Source organism: Apodemus sylvaticus, chromosome 4 (genome assembly GCF_947179515.1).
Source record: "Apodemus sylvaticus chromosome 4, mApoSyl1.1, whole genome shotgun sequence".
NCBI lineage: Eukaryota > Metazoa > Chordata > Mammalia > Rodentia > Muridae > Apodemus > Apodemus sylvaticus.
The window spans coordinates 163488536-163507144 of NC_067475.1; the positions used below are offsets into that span (position 1 = coordinate 163488536).

At 49.3% G+C, this 18609-nt stretch overlaps 1 protein-coding gene across 1 annotated transcript in view; it reads left to right on the top strand.

Moving 5' to 3' along the window:
* Znf704 (zinc finger protein 704) overlaps positions 1–18609 on the top strand; it is a 195167-nt gene that overhangs the window by 131343 nt on the left and 45215 nt on the right. The gene's annotated exons all lie outside the window — the stretch shown is intronic.

Below are 18609 nucleotides of genomic sequence, written 5' to 3' on the forward strand. Positions count from 1 at the left end.
TATAAAAATCCTATAAGAGAAATAAAGTTTTGAAGGGTGCAGAATTTGCATTGATTTGCCTGTTCGTTACCCAAACCCTTGTTGGTTCCCCATGTCAGCTTCTGGTTTGGGCGCTAGCGACAGGACTGTTCTCACCCACGTCAATCCATTTTCTTCTCGGCTGAAAAGAAAAGATTTTCTTCTGGCACATTTCAAATAATCAAACATTTATCTCCTCCGGCTGATCAAACCTGCAGACGTCAGTTCTTAAGGAGGGGACGAGATGGATCTGACTGTGGCAGCTCTCAGCAGCGTGGACCCAAACACCAGCAGTTAGCATCATTTACACGGGGGAAGTCATAGCAATGCTAGGGGCCTCTTTTTAATCCGTGTTTTTAGTGATTCTTAGAGAATCTCGCACATTGTATTGTACTCGTAGTCACCCATCGCTCCTCCCAGATGGAGGCCACCTTCCAGTCTCACCCTGCCACTTGGCATTCTTTTTTAAAACAATGACTCATTGAGCCCAATTTGTGCCGCCTTTGGCTGGGAGTAGGCCTCAGTAGTGTAACAAATGATCAGTTGGAGTTTGTCTGGGGTCTTAGTCTGTGTTCTGTTGCCGTGAAGAGACACTGAGACATCGAGACCACGGCAGCTCTTCTAAAGGAAAGCGTTTCATTGGGGCTGGCTTACAGTTTCAGAGCTTTAGTCCGTTTTCATCATGGCAGATGTAGGCAGACATGGTAGCTGAGAGGTCTACATCAGGATCCACAGACAGCAGGAGAGAGAGAGAGAGAGAGAGAGAGAGAGAGAGAGAGAGAGAGAGAGAGAGAGAGTGTCACCATGCCTGGCTTGGGCTTCCAAATCCTGAAGCTACTCCCCTTATGACACTCTTCCTCCGACAAGGCCACACCTCCTAATCCTTCCCAATAATGTTACTCCCTGAGGACTAAGGTCTCAAATATGTGAGCCTGTGGGGAGTGTTCTTATTCACACCACCACTTCACGCCTTTCACCAAAGCCTCAGGGCAAGACCACCATTGGCTGAGGCCCACGGCCCTCACAGAGCACAGCCCTCTCAGCAGTACTGAAGGGGTGACCTCCTTGATGTCACTATCAGATGTAAGGAGGCTCCCTGGAGTACAGGCCTCACTGAAGTAAATCTTAAACAACGATCTGTAGACTCATCTAAGGCGACAGTGAAGACATAAATGCTGTTACTGACAGGACTTTAATGGGACTCCTCGACGTGACGCCTGACAGTCTGAAACCGTCTTGCCCATGGCTTAGCATTGTATCATCTGTCATCTCCATGTCCGCCTCACGGTGGCAGGCATGGGATCTAATTCTCCAGTTCCTACTTGGGTAGTCTGACACGAAGTTGACTGGTATCCTGTGACTGATGGGGTGATGGAGAATACAGAGGATGGAGTCTTAGAATGCTGGACTTTAACCCTTCTGACGACAAGGTGATATTCAGCAGTAATGAAAGTGAAAGCAGTGAACCGGGCCCCAATTACCTGTACAAGGGCAGAATGGATGGAAACCTGTTTAACAGAGACACCTTTAAACATTTAAGAGACCCAGGGTACCACAGTCAGCACGAGCCAGCAGCTCAGGAAACAAATGTATAATATCCTTATTAGAAACGGGTCACCTGTCACAGTTCCTGTTAACAAGGAACTGTCCCTTAATGGGTGGTGCTGAGGCCATTGGCGAGCTATAGACGAATGAACAAGGTCTCCTGTGTGGAACTGTACACTGAAGTAACTCAAAATACACCAAACGCCTAAAGGTAAAAGATAGAACTATTCAGCTCTAAGAGCAAAATGGTAGTAAATTTAATGACCTCGGAATTGCTTGTGGCATCTTAAATATGGTCTAGAAGCTTAAGCAACAATGGGAAGACAACAGAAACTTTACTTTATTCAAGCTTAAAACTTAATTCAGGAAAGAAAATAAAGGTAGGCCATAGGCAGACACAGAGAGTATGTGTAACATCCAGAATATTTAAAAACACCCAAAACGTTAAAAAAACAACCCAATTTTAAGAAATGAGTGAAAGACTTAAGTAGCTTTTCTGTTAAAGATAAGCAGTTAGGAATGAGGCCGCCCGGCCGGCGTGGAGGTGCCCAGCACTAGCAGTCGTCAGGTCAGGGCTGGGACCGATGATGGAGCCCAGCAAACGTTGGAAAAGATGGCGTGGGACTGGAACCCTCCCGCACACTACCGGGAAGAAGTGCGGCTGCTGTGGGAAGTAGTTGAACAGTTCTCCGAACGATTGAACTCAGAGTTACAATGTGACCCAGCAATTCTACTTACATTTGCCCCACGCAGATTTCTACACATTCACAAAGTACAAGTAGAAGTAGCTCCGATGTCCACCACCAACGTAGGGGTGAATAAATAAAGCATGGCTTGCATATGGGAGGGCGTTGTGTGGCCATGATATAAGTGAGGTACTTGCATATGGGAGGGCGTTGTGTGGCCATGACACAAGTGAGGCACTTGCATATGGGAGGGCGTTGTGTGGCCATGATACAAGTGAGGCACTTGCATATGGGAGGGCATTGTGTGGCCATGACACAAGTGAGGTACTTGCATATGGGAGGGCGTTGTGTGGCCATGATATAAGTGAGGCACTTGCTTCAGCACAACGGACCCCAGAAACTGATCACAGGTTATCTTATGCTAAGAATTCGTGGAAGAATGCTAAGACTGCATTCTTGAGAACTATCCGGAGTAGGCAAATCTGTAGAGACCGTGAGTGGATGGAGTTCACAGAGGCTGGAGGATGGGCGGCCTTTCTGGGATGATGGAGATGTCTTAGAAGAGGTGACAGTTGCAGCACTCTGTCAGTATGCTACAAGCCACTGACTTCTGTGCTCTAAAGTTGTTGATGTTTATCTGTATAAATTATACATAGATCTCAATAAGTCTATTGTTAAAAACTTATATCCCACATGCACACAAACCTTGATTGAATAGAGGCTCCTTCATAGAGCCTAGGCCCTGTCATGTTAGCAATACTGGGTTCCATTCTGCGTATAAGACAGAAGTAGAGTGTATTTCACCCATAGAAATCCAACACGACTCTTAGACATTTAGACTGTTCGGGAAAAACATTCAAGACATGGGGTGGTTAGCACATTCGAGAAAGAGAAGGGTGTACAGGCATTCTGCTGTCATTTTTGAGCGGTGCTTTCTATGGAAAAGGGATTCAAGCTGGTCTCTGTCATCCTGGACTATACGGAAGACAGTGGTGTCCTAATGCAGAGAACTTTCTAAACAGCGGATCATCTAAGAAAGGAGGGCCTCTCAGGGAATAGTGAGGCCACAGACTCCTCGAGGCCAGCGGCAGAGCGAGCGGAAGGCTCCGGCGCCTTGGAGCCAGGCCAGTCCTGATGACTCTTCTGACTTCTCTCATTCAGCTCTCGCTCGCTCGCTCGCTCGTGCCTGGACCTTCACGACACCTGTCTCCTTTCATGACATCGAGCCTCCCAACAGTAAAATACATCAGTATTTTTGTCATTTAGAAAGTGGCTATCACAGGGAAGAGTTGCCGATGGGGCCGTTACTTTTACTGTTCCTTTGACTGCCTCCTGGTAATCTGCATGCCTGTTTATCCCAAATGACTATTGCACGTGAGCCAGCCCATTTACCTGAGCAGACGTCACAGAGTTTACATCGTGCTCTGGGGCCATGCCTGTTTAATTTGTCCTGCACAGAACTGGTAGTGAGTCTGCTGTATCTGCTGTTGCCATATGGCCACGCCCATCAGAGCATCAGGATTGTCATCAGCATCCCACTGCCCAGTCCCTGCTTAGCTGTGCTCTCTGGTGTCTTTCACTGGGAGGCTAGAACACGAACACCTGGTGAATTTGAATTGACCAGAAATGTACTAAGAGCCACTGCTGGGTGATGTCAGAGTGGCAGCCTCTGCTGGGGACTGGACACCTGTCACAGTGCTGTCTGAGCTCCCAGGCGTGGGAGGCAGTCTTTCTTGATGCACACCTTGATCCAGATTGCTAAGGGCGTGACACTGTATCCAGCCTGCATGTTCCAGTCTCTGGGAAGAAGCTGCTCTCTGCTCAAGGGCCGCTCACGTGCAAGTCTATCAGCCACACACTTACCTGACACTTGTCAACCCTCCTTCCCTACCAGGCTGCTGAACACGTTGTCTTAGAGTTTTGTACTGCTGTAACAAAAGGCCACAAACTGGTGGCTTAAACAGTAGACAGTCACGCTATCGGTTCTCCAGGCTTGGGTCTTGGTGGGATCTCTCCCGTGTTGGCTTGCAGATGGCAGCTCTGCGGGACTGAAGGCAGAGTCTGCACAGATTCTACCAGAGGGGCTCCGCTCTCATGACCCCATCACAGACCGCTCAGCTTCTAAACACCACCTCCATCTGCTAGGGCCAACTCGTGAGTCCTGAGGAGGTTAATACGTCACTCCATCACAAACAGACCCTGGTGTCAAACTGCCTGGATGGAATTCCTTACTCACTGTACTCTGGACTCAGATTCCTCCTCTTTAAAAATGAGGCTAATGCTACTGTTGACCTCACAGGTGCTCAACACTGATCAAGTTCATGACCAGTGGGTCCCCAAGGCTAGCTCTGCAATTAAAATATAGAAACTCAAGTTAAATGCTGACTCTTCAACTTACCTAAAGAGGCTTGAGCAGGTCGGTAAAGATGATTCTGATTGCCCTTTAGAGAGAAGCCCTCAAAGTGGTTTGGAGTTAGAGTGAGAGTCCTTGCAAGCATTATGTATGATTAGCAAGGAAATGATTCAAGGTTCATTGGATCTTAACTGAGGTTAAGCATGATCCCCCTAGCAAAGCATCTGTGACCTTTTCTACAAGAGCGCATTCTCGTTGACAGAGAAACAGTTCAGGAGAAGGGCCTGCGGAGGAAGAGTTGGAAAGAAGCGTAAGGATAGTTCTGCTGACTGAGAACGGGAAGCCAGTGAGCAGCCGGCTTCAGGTCCCCTGCATCACATCCTGCCTTCTGGGCAGGGACCTCTTCTGTCACTGAGACAAAGCTCAGAGTCAGGCCCATGGGGTGGGGGATCCTGGTGAACCCCACTTCAGAGACCAGCAGGTCACAGGCTGCTAGACAGCATCCAGCCCAGCGTTCTGATGAACCGGGGTCACTGCCTCCCTTGAGGAAAAAGACCTGAGTGTTTAACAGTTCTGAGTTCTCTAGTGCCTTCTGTGAGCTGTGTCGTCTACAATAGACAGTCGCAGGTCGCCAACCATCCTACTCTTCTCTACCATGAACCACAGGAAACCTGGGTATTCTAAATAGGGTTTCAATGCTGTGAAAGCACCATTACCACAACCACCTTGGGGAGAAAAGGGTTTATTTCACTGAGCATATCCTGAATCATAATCCATCAAGAGAAGCCAAGGCAGGAACTCAAACCAGGAAGGAACTTGAAGGCAGGGTGTGACGCAGGGGCCCTGAAGCCTGCTGCTCACTGGCTTACTCCCCATGGGCTGCTTTTTTGCCTTCTTACAGCACCCAGGACCACCAGCCCAGGGCTGGCACTAGTATCTTCCTATATCACTAATTACGAAAATGTCCCACAAGCTGCCTAGAGGCAGATCTCATGGAGGCATTTTCTCAAGTGAGACTCCTCCTTTCAGATGGCCATAGCTTTGTGTCAACTTGACATAAAAACTAGCCATCACACTAGGCCTGGCCAGGGGAGGAAAAACAGGCAAAAAACAAACAAACAAACAAACAAACAAAAAACTGGTCCTCAGTGTATATCTCCGAAAAGCTGAGACTCTGTCCCATTTGGGAATTTTTTTTAAGCTGAGGTCCTAAGGTCCCAGAGATAAAACTGCTTGACCAGCCGAAGGGATTGCCCTTTCAGAGGACGTGGACACTCCTGCCTACATCTGTTGGGTTCATGGCCACTGCAACTTCATGCTTTCTCTGTGCTTCTGATTTCAAGAACTTGGCTAAGAAAGACTGCTAGAGCTAGCCCATTCAGACACTGCAGGGTCCTCGAACGGGCAGGTCTTGCCCAGAGATTGAACTACTCAGTATGTTCTCCTTCTTCCAGCCTTCCTCCCTATCTTAGTTAGGGTTTCCATTGCTGTGACGAGACCGTGTGACCAAGACAGCTCTCATAAAGAAAAGCATTTAACTGGGGCTGTCTTACAGTTTCAGAGGTTCAGTCCATTATCATCATGGTGGGAAGCACGGTGCTGGAGAAGGAGCTGAGAGTTCTACATCTTGATCTGAAGGCAGCCAGGAGACTTGAGTAGTCCTCAAAGCTGCCTACACAGTGACACACTTCCTCCAACAAGGCCACACCCGCCAGTAGTGCCACTTCCTGTGGGCCAAGCAGATCCAGGCCACCACACTCCCCGTCGGGAACAGAGCTGCAGGCTCTTCCTGCTTTGCCGTGCTCCCAACCCTCCATCCTTGATGGATGGTTTTTCTCACTGAACCGAGTTCATCTTTGTACTTACTTCCTGGAGAAGTCAAACTGCACCTTCTTCCTCTTAACTTTTAGACATGTCACCTGTCACAGGCAGGCGCCTCCTGACTGTGTAGATGAACCTGCAGAGAGAGCACCGCAAGTTGGGAGATGCAAGCGGAGTTAGTGAGAGGTCACATCACAGCTTTCTTTCTCCGTGCTCCCATGATCATCCGAAGTAGCTCATTTTCCAGTCAAATTTCAAGTAAAGCCAGATTCTACAGTTTTTATACCACATGGTAAGGTGACAGGTACACTGGAAGTCTGTGGAAAGTCTCTGAAAGAATCAAAAAACGGAAGAGAAGACAGGCAAGCACTGAGCTTCACACTAATAGAGACCTGTTTGCGTTTCAGATATCTGGAACTTTCTAATGGCATAGAATGGAAAGCTAGGTGGGGTGGGCAAGGTCAGTACAGTGCAATCAACATCATTACAGCAAGTGCTTTAGACTCTGCTTCCGCAGGGGCGTAATGGCCTACAGGGGTGAAGATTGTCAGCACAGGTGGAAACAACGTGGTACCCGAGAGCCATCCAGCTATTCATAGTGATGCTTTTATATTAAATATTAACCCGGTGCCCTAAGCTTACCAGCCACATGTATTGTTCTCAGAGGAAATAGGAAACCGTAGCTGTGGTGCTTTCTTCTCCGTAGGCTGTGTCCTTCCCTTGCCTTTAGTGTAAATCCTGTTTAGCATTACTAACCTGTATCATCTACCTCTTATTTCTGGGAACTGGATATGGTCTGGCCCAGGGCCACTGGGCTGTGTTACTGATTGGCTGTGTGGCCAGCCATAACCTTTCTGTTTTGTTTCTGATGGCGTTAGAGCCTTCTGCAACCACTTGCTCTGGGGAAGTCATGCTTGGTAGGCACAGCTAGATGTGCAATGGTTCTGTCTTTGGCGGGGGTGGTTTCATAGCATTCAAGTGATGCTATTCTGATCAAATATAAAGAATGATAGAATTGCCATTTTCATTGAGGCACATAGATTTACCGTCAAATTGATTCGCTGTCAAAAATGGCTGTATGAATTAGTGTAAGTGTATGATATAGTAACATGATTAAAATAAAAATAGGAACCACAGAAAATAGACCCACCATGAGAATCCTGGGAAGCAGGTGCTTTCCTAGATGGGATGTTCCAGCACCATATGAGAAACATTGATAACTGCGGTACTTTGCACATGATCAGTACAGGCAAACTGAGGCCTTGAGACTTGCTAATAGCAGGTTATCTTCAAATAAAAGCCAGAAATAAAATAACTCGTAATTCAAACCTGAGAAAAGAGCACCATTTTTTGCACTGTTTGGCCAAGCCTCAGTCAGGGTTTTATTTCTATGATAAATGTCATGACCCAAATGCAGCACGGGGGGGAAAAGATTCATTTCAGCTCACAATTCCCAGGGCATGCCTCGTCACTAAGGGAAGCCAGGACTCAAGGTCGGAAGCTGGAGGCAGAGGCCATGGTGGGTGCTGCTTGCTGGTTTGACCAGTTCCTGAGACCACCAGCCCAGGGCTAGGGATGCCTCCTGAGCTGGACCTGCCCACACCAATCATCAAACTGCAAGATGCCTCACAGGCTTGCACAGGGACAACCTGGCAAAGCGATGTTTTTCAGCTGAGGTTCCCTTTGTCAAATGGCACTAGCTAGCGTATGTCATGTTGACATAAAACTGTTCAGCCCAGACTCCTTGGTCTCAACCAAAGGCAAACATTTCAAGTAGCACAGCTAATCAGACTTAAGAGCTGGAAAGAGGTTCAGTCAGAAGAGTGCTCGCCTTGTAAGCACGCGTTTGATTCCTAGAGCCCATGTAAATAGTATGGCAGGTTCGCAGGTAAGCCAGTCGCTGGGGGGAGGGGTTACGTGAAGCTGACAAGCCCCAGCTGGGTGGACTTTCATGGACTGTGGTTCCTGGGCTTGCTGCCCACCAGAGCCTGCCTGGGAATCTGCAGGCCAGGAAGAAACCCTGCCTCAAAAAGGAAGGCGTGGGGCTCCTGAGGAATGGCCCGGCAAAGGTTGTCCTCTAGCCGCCAGATGCACATGCAGTACACATGTGTGCTCCCCAAAACATGTACTTGTGCACACACAAAAACACATGAAAATCATCAGGTTCAGCCTTATGAACTAACATAGAACTAACTGTATAGAGATTATTACGTCCCGGCAATCTCATACGGGTCAACTAAATAGCATAAGTCAAGTATCAGGGCGTGTGGGCACAGGAGGCGGGCTGAAATGCCATCGTGCAAGCATGCTTTAGGTCCTCTTGTGTGTCCTTTGGCCTTCACACCACTGTTTGTCATCTGACTTGACCCTCTCTGGGTCTCCTCTCCAAGCGTTTAGACTTCCCCATGCTTACACCTGCCTGTAAGGTGTGTGTATGTATTAGGTATTAGGTATGCATGTATCCCTGATAGGCCAGGATCTGCATATGAGGGGATGTGCGGATGTAGGTGTCTGGGTGTTGAGGGTCAGGCAGCGCCTCTGCGCCCTCAGCCCACACGTGGCCTTCTGCTGAGGCCGACTGAAAGTTAGACTCTCCTCGCACTTCCACTGACAGGCAGTGCGCTAGGAAGCAGTCAGGGCTAGCCCCTGAATGTGTTTGTTACCTAAACCCATTTACTAAAGGAGATTTTAAAACTTTGTTTTGAGGGAGGGGCTTTATAGTTTGAAAGTTTCCCCCTTCTGTCTAAAGCTCTATTAAGGTATTCTATTATGGTGTTATTTCACAGGTAAAGTCTGTTGTTCTACCTAAAATAAAGTGCGGCTTTAAAGAATAAAAATATGTTACGTACATTGTGAGAATACTATGGAGAATGATTTTAAAAGTAAATACCAGCTGACCACCACCTTTAATCCTAGAACTTGGGAGGTAAAGGCAGGGGACATCTGTGAGTTTGAGGCCAGCCTGGTCTACCAGGGCTGCGTAGTGATAGTTTGTCTCAAAGGGGGAGGGCTTCATAATGGGTGGTCAGCCTATAGCTTAGTCTATTTATTGTTGACTTCTTTGTTTCCTTAGGGTTTTTTATTTTTTTGAGACAGAGTTTCTCTGTGTATCCCTGGCTGTCCGAAGCCTCTCTGTAGGACCAGGCTGGCCTCGAACTCAGAGATCCACTGCCGCTAAGTTCTGGGGTTAGAGGTGTGGGCTGGCTACCATCCAGCTTGAGTCCAACATTTAAATACTGTGCTCTCAGTAACATAGACCAAGCCACATACATATAATAAAAAGAAATTCTTTTCATTGTAACAGAATTTTAAATTGATACCAAAATTAAAAATAGAATCTGAAATAAATTGCATTTCAGTTCACATAAATATTTCAATCACAGAAAACTATGTCCATGCTTCCAGTTGAAAACCAGGCTGTGAGCATGGGAAGATGGCACCTGCCTGTGATTCTGGTACTCAGAGGTAGAAGCAGACCGCTGAGCTCAGAACGAGCCGGGACTGCAGAGCACCCAGGTCAGCCACAGCCACATAACGAGAGCCTGTCCTCAAACAGGAAAGGCCAGAAGCAGGCAGGGAGGTGGGCAGGAAAGGCAGCAGTGCCGTGGCCAAGGATCACACTGGGTGATCTAAGATTATACTTTTCCTTTTGGAAGCCAGATATGGAAGTTATGTGCCTTGGGAGGGTCTGGTTCTGGCACCCTCACCCCAGGACATGTGACAGAGTGAGGGACTGGCTCCCGCACCCCAGCCCAGGGCGTGTGAGGGGGTGAGGGTCTGGCTCCGACACCCCCAGCCCAGGGCGTGTGAGGGGGTGAGGGTCTGGCTCCGACACCCCCAGCCCAGGGCGTGTGAGGGGGTGAGGGTCTGGCTCCGACACCCCCAGCCCAGGGCGTGTGAGGAGGTGCCCATTTGACTGCAGCTTTACCCAGTTCTCTCCCCGGCTCAGGAGGCCACTCTGAAGGGCAGTGCCTCAGCAATGGAGCACATTCCCCGTCCCTTCCTGACACCTGGGCAACCATGGCTGCAGAATGGCCTTTTGGATGGAGTGGGAGGCCCGCTCAGACTCCTTGGATGCTGGTTGGCGGAGCATAGTTGGGAAAATGATTGGTCTCTTTACACAGCCAGAAAGAGAAATGGCCGCTAACCATGGCTAGGAGAGGCCTCAGTTTGTTGTCTGCATAGACGTTACCGTTACAGGTAGAGGAAGTGGCAGAAATGAGAAAAGCTGTCTTGCTAAAAGTTGTTTGTTTTTGTCTAGGAAACAGGGACTTTATCCATAGTTCTTAAGTTGGCAAACCAGTAAACACTAGACTTGTTTTCTCCCAATTTCCTGCATAAAATAATTATCATCGTAATGGTGGCCAGCAGCTCTTTGCATCAGTTGGGCACCCATGGATTTGAGGCCTCCAGGTAATGACGTAATGAGCCGCACAGTACGTCAGGGATGGCCCGCCATGCGCGTATGTCGGGGATGGCCCTCCATGCACATACGTCAGGGATGGCCCGCCATGCGCGCACGTCAGGGATGGCCCGCCATGCGCGTACGTCAGGTCAGGGATGACCCACCATGCGCATACGTCAGGGATGGCCCGCCATGCGCGTATGTCGGGGATGGCCCTCCATGCACATACGTCAGGGATGACCCACCATGCGCGCACGTCAGGGATGGCCCGCCATGCGCGTACGTCAGGTCAGGGATGACCCACCATGCGCATACGTCAGGGATGGCCCGCCATGCGCGTATGTCGGGGATGGCCCTCCATGCACATACGTCAGGGATGACCCTCCATGCGCGTACGTCAGGTCAGGGATGACCCGCCATGCGCGTACGTCAGGTCAGGGATGACCCGCCATGCGCGTACGTCAGGGATGGCCCGCCATACGTGTGAGTGACGGCTGCAAGGTTGACTTGGACGGTTTTCTCCTCGAGGGTAACTGGGACATTCCTGAGCAAGCAGACTGATAATATCAGGGTTCCTGAATGACAAAGGTCCCATTACAGTGGACCCTGCTGTCCCTGACTGAGAGGCAGGCCCCGCTGACAAGGCAGGACTGTGGGACAGCTGGCTGACAGCCAGGACAGACAGCAGCCTGGTCAGAGACAGCCCAGCCAAGAGGTTCCTGGAAAGAGGTGGCCTTTTGTGGCCTTTTGTGGATAGCGGACACACCCTCAATGGGATGGAGAGAAACTAGAAAGGAAGGACACAGCTGGCTGCTCCCAGAAACAGAACCAGGCACGATAATGTCTCCACAGAACAGAATAGGAGCGCAGACTCACATAGATACTGGATTCAAACACATGTCCACACCCAGATACTCAACACAGGCCACCAACTCATATAAGATACACAACTTACACACAGACATATGCACAAGTACACATGGGACCCAGATACGCATGCTTGCTACCCAGTTGCAAGCACTGCGAAACGCAGGACACCAACCCACACAGACAAAGATACAGAGACCCAGAGACCCACAAAGTATAGCTGTCAAAATAAATCCAGCAATTTGCCACATTCTCTGGTCTTTCTTGTCACTGCATGACGTGTGAGCGCAGCCCCGTTGTGATTACATGTTCAGGGAGCACGGTTTAAGACCGCCCGCGACTCCTGGAAGACAGTGTTGGCTGTTAGATCGCTTCAGGCCTACACAGTGAGAGAGGCTCTGAGGAATGCTGGAGATGCTTCTCCTAGCTCTGCTCTCTGACGCTCCCCACTCATCAAGAAGCCAGTCCAGCTAATAACACGGAAGGAATTGTTTTCAGGGGATTTTAGACTTCTGATTTAAGAATGTTCTTGCTGAGATTCTAGAGCTTACCAATGAATCCATGAGGCTTTGTAGATATAGAAAAATTATCACAGACATTGGAGAAAAATCAATTTTGCCTAAATAGGCCAGCTTGCTTTGTTTGTTTGTTTGTTTGTTTGTGCCAGTAGAAAACTATTGGCAGGGATGATCTGTTTAAAAGCTAAAAAACCTGTGCTTTTCACAAGACGGAAGTAAAGAATCCCCCGAGTCCAACAAGGTGACAATGTGTGGATAACCACGAGAGCTTTTTAGATGTTTGGGTCTCTGTGCCTGTCACCCTCAGTGACTGTCACTAGCACTGTCCCCAAAACCTTCATGAAGAACTTACCTAAGCAAGAAGAGACTTTGGGGTTGTCTCTTTGGGGGTGTCAAAGCTGGAGAGGTGCAGGTTGGGGTGAGGCCTGGCCTTTGCAGGGCAGAGAGCAAATACTAGAAATGTGGCGTGTTTCTCTGCTCCGTGAAGACGCTGGCACAGCACGGAGCAGCTGGTAAAGGGAAGCTTCTAGCAGTGGTGCGGAACTGAGTCCTGAGGGCGGGCGGGCGTGGGGACAGGAGGGGGGCTAGTTCCCAGCAGAGGGGAGAGCTGGAGTCAAGTCTAGGCAAGAGGGAGCCCGACTGCAAAGGCAGGACTGTCGAACTCTGGGAAAAGCATCATGCACTGCACTGCAACTGATTCAGGTCACAGGGACCAAGGTCTGTCATGGACTCCATCTGAAAGCAAGAGAGACTCCAGAGAAGGCGTTTCTCTGTCCCAGAACTGATTGTTCATTATTGTTGGTAATTTGAATTTGGGTCTCTCAACTTCCAGCTGAGAGACTATCTTAGAAAAACTAGGTGGACAGTCCCTATGTTAGTGATGTTAATATTTTTCTTAGTCTTGTTCTGTTGCTGTGGAGAGACCATTACCACAGCAACTTTTATAAAAAGCATATAATTAGAGCTTGTGTAAAGTTCCTGAGGTTAGTTCATTATTATCGTGGAAGAGGAACATGGTGGCATGCGGGTGGACATGACACTGGAGAAGTACCTGAGAGTTCTGCATCCAGATCCACACACAGCAGGAAGAGAGCTCCTGGCCTGCTGTGGGCTTCTGAAACCTCAAAGCCCACACCTGCTCCAGCAAGGCCACACCCACCCCAGCAAGGCCACACCCACCCCAGCAGGCCACACCCACCCTAGCAAGGCCACACCTACCCCAGCAAGGCTACACCCACTCCAGCAAGGCCACACCCACTCCAGCAAGGCCACACCCACCCCAGTAAGGCCACACCCACCCCAGCAAGGCCACACCCACTCCAGCAAGGCCACGCCTCCTGGTCCTCCTCAAGTAGAGCTAGCCCTGATGAGAGAGCACTCAGATATGTGCACTATGGGGGCCATGTTTATTCAAACCACCACAATGCCCATTATGTGTCTTAGAAGATTCCTATAGAAAAGGAAGCTTTTGTGATTAATCGCATGGTTACCAAATCTGATTTCCCAAACTCTTAGTTAAACCTTCCTGGATCCCAAGGCTGGGTGGAGTTCTTCAGCTTCCCTAGAAGTAGGGATTTGAGTTCTAGGCCTTGTTTCCAGGTGCTCACGAGGCTCTGTGAACTCTTCTCTCACATGGAGAGGCTCTGGGTTTGAGCCCAGCATTGTAAGCAAAAGAAGTCATTGACTTCAGTCTAGACAACTAGATTCGTACTAATTTAAGGACAGTGTTATTCATCTTTATTTCTAGTTCTTACTACAACATTTTATTTGTATGTAAGTGTTGTCCATGACACTTTAGTGTGTAACTCTTCTTCCCTTGTCCTGGATGATGTATAAAATAGCACTGAAGATTACTCTTCCTTTAACAATGATTCTAAGTATGACTAAGTTCCATAAAACCCAAGTTGAGTGTGGAGGAGAAATTATCTTTCAGTTAGGTCTCTGTCTTTAGCAAATCTGGGAGCGTGTGGCTTGTAATAGTCAATTCAATTTTAAATTAAGAGAAGGTATTTATTAGGACTGCAGGGCCCCTCCCAGCCACTCTAAGTCTACCAGAAGTCTTTGCAGCCATTTTCTCCAAGTGTAGCGGAACCTACTTCATGTATTATCTCTTAGTGTTAATTATAAGGCTTTGATCTGCAGCAGTAATTAATCAGTAATTAGATAGTACAGTACAAAAAGAAATTAACAACGATAAAAACAAAAACACCACTCAGCACAAGTGTAGCATCCGATAACTTGATCCCACATCTTGTTGAGAAGTCTGGTTAAGTGCTCCTTAGCCACATGCTCCTTTGATTTCGGTGGTGGTGGCGACTCCAGTAACTAATGGAATACATGAAGGTAGTCCAGATAAATAAGCACTCTGGTCAGCTAGGGGCAGTGGTATCCGCCTGTGATCCCTGTATTCTGGAGGCAGAGGCAGGAGGATTGCTGTAATGTTCAAGGCCAGCCCATCTGCACAATAAGTTTCAAGCTGGCAAGGAAAACATAGTGAAACCCTGTGTCCAAAATCTGCAAAAGTTAAGCAAGCATAAAAAATGCTTGCCTACACTAATTTGTCTTCTTCCTCTTCCTCTTCTTCTTCCTCCTCCCCCTCTTCCTCTTCCTCCTCCTCCTCATCATCATCAGAAATCTGATTATGAGGGCCAGCGATCATTTTGAAATGTACTAGCAGTTTTGGAAATGTAAAAAATAAATGCATAGTTTAAAGAGATGTGTAAAATAAATTCATAGTTTATAGTGGTGTGCTCTCTATTGTTTTTATTTTAAAATCCACACAAACCAGCTTTTGTTTTCTTGATTTTTAATGTTTTATTAGCACTTAGTAGTTACACAGATAACAGACTTCATTATAACATTTTCATCCATGTATACAGTGTATTTGGATCACGTTTACGCCATACCGCCTTCTCCATCCCTGTCTCCTTGATGCATTCTCCCAGACAGTTCCACTTCTGCTGTAATGTCTTCTTTGTCCTTTTCTAGATTTAAACTTTACGCATGTATTATATTTTGGTGAGGCAATCATTTGGGGAACTTAAGAGACATGAGGTCATTGACAGGAACATGAGGGTCTTACCAGTGGTCTAACAGTCTCTCCTCCAGCGACCGGTAGATCCTTGGATGGGTGAGGCTTGCCGGCCCCTCCCTCTCCTGCCTTGTATGCAGGTGCTCCTGGCTGCCAACCTCGCCCATCTGCCCACCCTTGTCCTCTCTTTCCAGTGTTCTCTGAGCCTTGGAGGGAGTGACAGAGACGGCCATCTGTGACTGAGCATTCAGCAGTCACTCATTCCCAGCCCTTCCCTGGTTGGTTCTCCACAGTTCCTGCTGTCCACCACCAAGGGTGCTGGCAGGGCGGTGTCTATGGACGTCACAGACAGTGTCAGAGATGGTCCGCTCAGTCGCTCAGAAGCAGCAGCTGTCGCCTCCCCACTGGTGTCCCTGACCTCCTCAGCCATAGGATTTTAGCCAGGCTTACAGTACCAGAAATGAGGGCCTTCCAGTGGGGAGGAGCGCAGTTCTGACAGAAAGTGGCTGGTTGCTCCCGTAAGACGTTGTGATCCTGTACTGTGCTCGTGGGCACATCCTGCCCTGCCCGTCAGCAGTGTAGACTTCAGTCTGCACAGGGGTGAGGCTGCTGACAGCTCTCCCGTCCAGCACACTGGGGAGCTAGCTGGCACAAAAGAAGCTTCCAGCCTGGGCCTCACCAACCTGGTCTGTAAGCGTGGCGTGTGCCTGACCAGGACCTCGCTAGCCTGGTCTGTAAGCGCGGCATGGCGTGTACCTGACCAGGACCTCGCCAGCCTGGTCTGTAAGCGCGGCATGGCGTGTGCCTGACCAGGACCTCGCCAACCTGGTCTGTAAGCGTGTGTGGCATGTGCCTGAGCAGGGCACTTGGCATCCCTCCCATCAGAGTCATTGATTAAATTATTTAAACTGTCAGCTAGACCTCTAAAACAAAATGTTTACCTTACGTTAAAAATTACAAACAAGCACCTCTGAAAATGATGCAAGGAGAATTAGTCGAAAGGGACTCTGAAACCCAGATGGATGTGGACAGATGTCTAACGAGTATTGTTGGGGACTGAGGAGTGTTGTGATACCTGCCCATCCTCAGGCACGCCCTTCCCATGTGCCAGGTGCCTGCTCCTCTGCTCCTGGCTTTAGAACTTCTGTACATAATGATGTAGTGGTTGTGTATTTTCTCACTGCTATGATCAGGTACCTGACAGAAGCCACATAAGACTCCATTACGTCTCAGGACGAGCTAGACTCAGTAGGCAGACAGGTAAGGAGAGAGGCCATGGCGAGCTGTCCAGGATGGGCAGCTCCTTCCTCAGCCTCCTGACCTGAGACAGAGCCTGGCAGCTCTGTCTCCCGCCCCTAGGCCCCTGGCGACCGACTGGCTCTGCAAGTTCAAGGCCTGAGCAGGACATCTTGCTTCACACGTGGTTACGCCACAGTTGCAGACCAGTTGAGCGAGCGCCATGCCTGTCTTCAGACTGACCAACCTTGGGGTAGGGAGGAAGCCCTGCGCGGCTCTAACACCCCCTTCCTCCTGTTCCTACCCTCTGTAATCACGACTGCATAGGGAATCTGAGCCTGCACAACCCTGGGGAGGAGCATGAGTGCTCCCGGGTGCAGCTGCTCCGGAGGGAGCTGGCGTCTCCTCTCTGCCTGTGATGGGCAGAAAGCGAGTGCGGCCGCAGCTGAGTGCGCATGCTCATACGGGGTTTCTGCCCCGGGGCTTGTGCCTCAGTCTTGCAAGTTTCCAGGGAAGCAGTTTTGTGGTCCCGGCTTCTGCCTGCTTATAGAAGTATTTTTATTTGCCAGGCACTGAAAGAAATAACTTACCTGTTGATGGAGCAGTTGAAGGGCCAAGCACATAGCAACACGGAGAAGACTCTTACAGGAAAAAACCAGAGGTTTCCATCCTCTGGTACCTTGGGCAGAGAGAACTATAATGCACATAATAATTTAGCATCATTGTGGCTATCGGACGTCAGACTCATTTTCTGTAACTTCATGATGAAACTATTAGCACCGTGTTAGTTGCTTATCTCGTCGCTATGACAAATGTACCCCAGGAGCACAGGCGAGAGGAGGGTTTATTCTGGCCCCGGTTGGAGGGCACAGCTGCGGAGGAGTCGTGCAGGGGAGCCAGGGACAGAGCCCCACCGCGTCTGAGACTGTGCTCAGCAAGCCTCTCCCTTTGGTGAAGTCCTCCCTCCAAGCATAGAATGCCTCAGCCCACGTTGAAGGTAGTAATTTCCTCTCAGGCAGGCTTAGCGGCTGTTACCATGGGGGTTCTAAACCCCAGCGTCTCAGGTGAACACGCGCACCCCTCCTGTGCAGTGAAGAGCCTTCCTCAGCACACCCCTGAAAAAGCCACATTCATCAAAAAAATGACCGTCCGTCTGCAGGCGTGGCCCACCCGTCCTCCGCTGGGCTCCGTCGACTGTTCCTGATTGGAAGATGCTCGTCCCGGGAGGGGGCATTTATCTTACGTCAGTGTGCTACATAAATGCTTGCCTCTCGGATTCATTTTCTCCATAGAAACACTCTTACACAAGCCGGCTTGTCGCCATGATGGCTACCTTACACATCCATGGTTAACTGGCCAGAATCAAAGGAGAGCAGCCTCCTGGTCTCACTCGGTAATCACAGCTGTTCCCAGGCCCCATGGCCCTGGAGTAGGATGTGAAAGTAAATGGAGAACCAGGCATGAGAGCTGAGGAGATGGCTCAGTGGTGAGAGCCAGAGTTCAGCGCTGAGGAGATGGCTCAGTGGTTAGAGCGCCAGAGTTCAGAGCTGAGGAGATAGCACAGTGGTTAGAGCCCCAGAGTTCAGAGCTGAGGAGATGGCACAGTGGTTAGAGCCCCAGAGTTCAGAGCTGAGGAGATAGCACAGTGGTTAGAGCCCCAGAGTTCAGAACTGAGGAGATAGCACAGTGGTTAGAGCCCCAGAGTTCAGAGCTGAGTACACACAGCGCACACACATGCACACAGCACACACACATGCACACAGCACACAGCACACATGCACACAGCACACACACATGCACACACAGCATACACACAGCGCACACAGCACATACATGCACACACAGCGCACACACATGCACACACAGTGTAAAGAGCAGTGGACGACTCTTGGTTTAAACAAGAGTTTAATGCTTCTCTTGCCCTGTTGCTGTCCTGTCCTTGGAGGCTCTTGGGAGTGCTCGTGCTGATACCAGAGCCATTCAGATGCCACGCCTCCCCACCAGCCCCAAGGCCACGACCCCACCCAGTCCCATCTGTATCCTGTCAATGGTGTCACCACCTCCTTTTTTGTTCTGTTTTCCTAAACTCCATCCTACATGATGCCACCCTGTCTGCCAGCGCTGACCGT